We start from the raw sequence: 6,192 nt of genomic DNA, 5'->3' as shown, positions 1-6,192 counted from the left end.
AATTATCAATATAGCAGTGGAAGTTTTGGCTCCAGAATGTCAGTGTATCTTTTTTATGGAAAACAAAACTCCGCAGATAATATTCTGTTTTGTATTATGTATCTTAAGTGGTATCTTTGTACAAATAGTATGTGCTGTAGTAAAATTTCTTTACTACCAGAATATCCTTGATAGTTCACTAAAAATAGAACAATTGTTGCTAAAGACAGATTCTCTCAATTTCCAATTGTTTGCCCCGTATTTCATATTTTTATATATTTACATTGAGTTGCATGTTTTACTTTTATTGTGAGTAGCCAAATATCATAAATACTACAGAAACGAAAGGCCATGTGAGTCCTTCTACTTCCATTCAGGAGGGACAGCCCCTCCCTGTTGCTTCACACACTAAGTCCCTGGACTTCCTCCTAGCATCCTTCGCTGGACACCTGCTCCAAATGTCAACACTCAGGACAAGTTTCTAAGGCTTCCACCTTCAGCAATTTCCTGTTATGATGAAGCCAAAGAAAGGTTTTCTGTCCTTGTGCATTGGCAAGTACTATGATGTCTGTTTATAACTGTAAAGTTAAAGGATGGTAAATCAGACCCAGAATCCAGGCAGATACTATCTGTTCTTTGAAAGCATTAAGTGGACATTGAACATCCCCATTGTTAAGCTTGGGAAAGAGAGGCCACAAGTCAAGGTAGTGCTCTTATCACTTTATAGAGCGTCTTCTATTGTCAAAATGACTTGCAAAACCCAACTAATCCACTTAGACCATGTGCATTTGGTAGTTATTAACTCTTGAGAGAAAATTTAATAGGTGAGGAAGAGGGAGCCAGAAGACAAAAGAAGAGTGAGAATAGCATGTGGCCAAATTTTCAACTCTGTCTCTGAAAACTATGTGGGAAAAAGGAAGTCAAATATGAAAAAATAAACTCCAGCTGTTAAATGGCATAAAGAATTGTCATAATCAGCCTGAATGCCCCTCCCAGTTTCTTTCATTTTACTCTATTATTTACCAACTATAAAAAAATGGGGAAAATTATTTAGTGCTATTCAACTAGGTATATACAAATGTAGAGTGAGGAGCTTTATGAAGTGAATGTCAGTTTAAGTGTTACAGCAGCATTCATTTGAGCAAGCATTATGGCTAAAGTGAAATTTGATTGCAGTTTTTTTCCCTGAACTTCAATAACAAGTAATGGGTATGCTCAGAGAAAAAATTATTATAATAATTTTATATGCATGAAGAAAAGAAAAGACATTGAGTTATTTCCCCCTTCACCATTGTCTCTTCGCTCTTGTGATTTGTGTGAAAATGTATGGAAAGACACCAGTTTGTAATATTGTGGTCATCTGCTCAAATCCAGCTCAGTGAATTTTATTGTGACCCTTTTGAATGACTGTGCAGAAACCTTAGCAGTGTGGAAATTTGTAATGCCTTTATAAAATCTGATTTTGAGAGGGATATATTTCCAAGGTAATAATTATGAAGAAGACCACATTTCCATTAAGCTCATTTTGTATCTGTCAGCGCCTATAAGTATGCACTGCATTAAAAATATAGAATCACTCTATGGGCAGGATCAAGGCTCACATATCATTATCGATCAGCCATATCAATAGTATGGCACTTGATATGATGTGATGAAAATGGCACTTTATCTCTGTGGTCTTCTTCCTCCCCAGAATGTCCTAACTCCAGTCTAATCATGAGAAAAACATCAGACTATCCCCAATTGAGGAACACTCTACAAAACATCTGACAAATATTCCTCAAAAACAAGGAAGGGAGATAAGGCAAATAAATATAAGATGGTATTCTGGATGGGATTCTGGACCAGAAAAAGGACTATAAGTAAAAACTGAGAAAATCTGAATTAAGTATGGAAATTAGTTTCAAAAGAAAACAAAACCCTATAGATTGCTTCATCATTCAAGTTTAAAACAATGTTTTATTGATACATCATTCAGTTTTTTGGCAGCATTATAGAACAGTGCCAAATTTTGCATCCAATGGCAGTGACTTGATAACAAATGTGAAATGTTTCCTGGGACTTAATGTATTTGATCAACGCACCTGTCATCATTACTAAACAACGTGACATGCTAAAAATTTTGCTACATTTTCTTCTTTTCTGCTTAGTGTTTTCTATACTAAGAAAGATATACAGGCTTTCTCCATTTCAAGAATGGATAGTGTTCTCAAACACTATTTGAGAACAGTTGTTTGGACCCTGGATACATTTTCCTGTGATACTTGTATACCAAGTAATAAGTGTCTGTCACATACATATAAAATAAATACTAATAGTTCTTTAAAATATACATGTGATGATTACCATTTGTAATTAACTTATTTGTGAATTTCATTTTAAACTATTGATGCCTAGTGCCAAATCCCAAAGTTTTATCAAGTCTGTTTTTCACACAACCCATGTTCTAATATGAATCCAGGGAAGGGGAAGAACCTCCAATCTATTATAGTTCTGTTTCAGACATCCAGAACATATTTTCCCCAACTACTGTTAGGGCATTAAATCAGGTACTCTTGCCTGCCTGTTTTGCATACTGGGAGCTGAAAACAGGACTCCATGAAATGAAAACTTCTGGTATTATTTTCCTGAGGCAGGAGCTTCAGGAGTCTAGGATTGGAGGACAGGATTGGTAAGAAGATCATAGAGTAGCAAAAAGAGAAGCTACAGGTACCAGGACTCTCTGCAAAGTCTGTATCTCTCAGGCACTTGGAATAATAGAACTGTCAAGCTTCAAGTGAGCTCTGTAGACATGTCCAGTGCAAAATCTTCATTTTGCAGAAAAAGGGATATCTTGCACAGGTTGGTCTGGAGCCGGCTCCCTGATTATTTCTTTTGTTATACTCCTAGGTGCCATGAAGGGTAACTTGTAGTCTTCTCATTTTCTTCTTGCTACATGTTGCATTTTACTGTCTTTTCATTGTTTGGCCCACTACAACCATGACTATATCCCTAAGCCTCTTGTCCATGAAGTTATGCAAATCTGGCCTCCTGTCTATGAAGTTATGCAAAATTCATCAGAGATTTTCTATTCAGAAGATCACTGCTAGTAACCATAGAGAAAAGGTACAGCCTGGGCTTTTATAAAAATGAGAGAAAACACAGCAAAAATTTGCAAGCCAGAAATAAAGGCTGACTTCTACTGTTCAAGTCCTGCCTAGATCTATTCCCAGTTCAATGCTTTGACAGATCCCTTTGATTAAGATTATAATTAAGACTAATTTTATGATTTAAGATTAAATGTTTCCATCTTTCTTTCAATATTTTTAACCTTCATATAACAAATGACCTGAAAGAAACAAAGCAAAGACTCTTCTTAGTCTTTGGATAGAAAAAGAATTTTTATATTTGAAGGCAAAACTTGGGCTGTCTTTGGTTGTTCCTTTTTTTAGAAATGAAGGCTATGGAAAAGATGTCCTCATGGAAATTGCAATGAGAGCTCTGTAGTAATGTGTAATTTTTCCAGGGTGGCATGAAGCAATAGCATGAGGATGAGGGACATTTACCTACAGGTCTGAGTTGTTGCAACAGTGAAGGCAGGAGTAGTCATTTTCATTTATCTTCTTTCTCATTAAACCTCACCTCCCTGGCCCTGGGTAGCCATGCCATAATAGTCACCAACTCTGGACAACCCTGGTCTACAATAAAAAGCAAATAACTCAGGACTGAGGTTTAGAGAGATACAGAAGAATAAAATGATGAAATTAGCTTGCACTGAGATGAGAGAGAACTTCCTTAGACCCCAGCTTCTGATGGCTGTGCATTTATATGAAGGAAATACCTATTCTGGCATGAGTATTGTTGAAAACGTCAACATTCTTGCATTTTTGTTTAACTACACATATGAAATTATATTCTGTAAAGCAAAAAAGAATCATCACTAAATAACTTAATAAATGAGCTTTTTATTACGGCCAATGATTCTGTTAAAGTAACATATACCAAGAGGGAAAAAACCTTTAATTCCTTTCTTACCAGTTCTTTATTCATGGACCTTTTTCTAGAAAAAGAAAAACTTGGCCAGGCAAGGTAGCTCACACCTGTAATCCCAACACTTTGGGAGGCCAAGGTGGGTGGATCACTTGAGGTCAGGAGTTCGAGACCATCCTGGCCAACACGGTGAAACCCTGTCTGTACAGCAATACAAAAATTAGTTAGGTGTGGTGGCATGGGCCTGTAGTCTCAGCTACAGTCTCAGCTACTCAGGAAGCTGAGGCTGGAAAATCACTTGAACCCAGGAGGTGGAAGTTGCAATGAGTCAAGATCTTGCCACTGCATTCCAGCCTGGGTGACAGAGGGAGGCTCAGTCTCAAAAAAAGAAAAGAAAAGAAAAATGTCTCTTAAACTGTGTAAAAAAATTTCAAAATTAATCATTTAAAATGAATATTTGCCAATCCATTAACGCAAATACAATGGATAGTGTATTCTGACTCATCTTTTACAAATGCTGCTCTGATATTTGAATTTTTGAAATGTCTCTTCTGAGTACCAGTGGACTTTCCTTTTTGGCCTTTAATTTTACTGGAACACACATAGGCAGGAACCACATTGTAGGCAAGAACATGTAAGTGCTTAGCTACAAGGAGGCCAAAATTGTTCTAGACTGAAATGTGTAGTAAAAGAACACATTGCTCAAACATATTTTATAATGTTTATATTCGTTTTTGGTTGTCAAATATAATGCCATTATAAAAACTGCATATAGAATCAGATTGTAAAAATTATTACAGACTAGAAGTCAGAATGACAGTCTTCTATGCCTAGGTCTTTATGATCTTAGCTAAAGTCACTTACCATCTCCAGATTAGTTCCTTTACAAAAAAGAAAAAAATAAATCTGAAGGTTGGGCTAGATGAGGTCCACTGATATTAATCCAAATTTTGAAGTATGTTGGTATTTTAAGATTTTGACATAAAAATATCTTTAAAATTGTGACTCTCTGCTATCATGTTTAAAATGAAATTTATTTATTTGGAATAAGTGTAAACATGCTATCATGTAAAACATGCCCAAAGTCCTAATTTTTTCCAGTGTTTAATTATTGAAACCAATCACTTATCAGCAACTGGTTTACCCAGGTGCAAAATAGAAGTAAAAATATTTGTTATCTCATCTTCACAAAGAATCAGCCATGATAAATTAGAGAGATTTTAAAGTCCTTGGAAGACAGGTGCTTTCTAAATTCAGAATATTTGCATTATTATCATTGTTTTTTTTTTTTATGCAGCAGATACACAAAATGCAATTTTCCTATATATTCCTGTTAGCTATATCACCTCAAAAAATGTATTTGAAAAATGAGTGGAACTATTTCATGACTAGAGTGCTCAAATGAAAAAGTCTGTATTTCTGAAGCCACAATTTTGGAAATAGCAGGAACAAAGGAATGTTATCCCAAATTCCCTGAAGAAGAGATCATAGTTTCCAGTGTAAATTGATATAATTAAATACTTTAGATTCATTAAATTACTTTTAAACTTTTTAGTTCTTTAATTTTTTAATTCTTTAAACTTTTTAGTTCTTTTTTTTTTAATTGCATTTTAGGTTTTGGGGTACATGTGAAGAACATGCAAGATTGTTGCATAGGTACACACAGGGCAGTATGATTTGCAGCCTTCCTACCCTTCACCTATATCTGGCATTTCTCCTCACGCTATCTCCTCCCCACGCCTCCGTCCCTTCCCCATTTCCCCCCAACAGACCCCAGTGTGTAGTGCTCCCCTCCCTGTGTCCATGTGTTCTCATTCTTCAGCTCCTGCCTATGAGTGAGAACATGCGGTGTTTGATCTCCTGCTCTTCTGTCAGTTTGCTGAGAATTATGGTTTCCAGGTTCATCCGTGTCCCTACAAAGGACATGAACTCATCATTTTTGATGGCTGCATAATATTCCATGGTGTATATGTACCACTTTTTTCCTGTCCAGTCTATCATCAATGGGCATTTGGGTTGTTCCAGGTCTTTGCTATTGTAAACAATGCTGCAATGAACATTCGTGTGCATGTGTCCTTATAGTAGAATGACTTATAACCCTTTGGATATATACCCAGTAATAGGATTGCTGGGTCAAATGGAATTTCTATTTCTAGGTCCTTAAGGAATCGCCACACTGTTTTCCACAATGGTTGAACTAATTTACACTCCCACCAACAGTGTAAAAGTGTTCCTATTTCTCCA

General features: G+C 36.1%; 1 protein-coding gene across 5 annotated transcripts in view; it reads left to right on the top strand.

Moving 5' to 3' along the window:
• The window catches only part of PRKG1 (protein kinase cGMP-dependent 1), a 1,344,779-nt gene that overhangs the window by 1,279,393 nt on the left and 59,194 nt on the right, over positions 1-6,192 (top strand). The window contains exon 2 of one of the 5 annotated variants that reach the window (XM_017536382.2): positions 2,680-2,688. The exons of the other annotated variants lie outside the window; for them this stretch is intronic. The gene's annotated coding sequence lies outside the window, so the exon portion shown is untranslated. The remainder of the gene's footprint in view (positions 1-2,679; positions 2,689-6,192) is intronic. 5 annotated transcript variants of the gene reach the window in all.

The sequence above is a fragment of the Cebus imitator genome, unplaced genomic scaffold (genome assembly GCF_001604975.1).
Source record: "Cebus imitator isolate Cc_AM_T3 unplaced genomic scaffold, Cebus_imitator-1.0 Scaffold97, whole genome shotgun sequence".
In the NCBI taxonomy this organism is placed as follows: domain Eukaryota; kingdom Metazoa; phylum Chordata; class Mammalia; order Primates; family Cebidae; genus Cebus; species Cebus imitator.
Note: the sequence above shows the minus strand (reverse complement) of the source record. Positions and strands in the feature narration are given on the sequence as shown.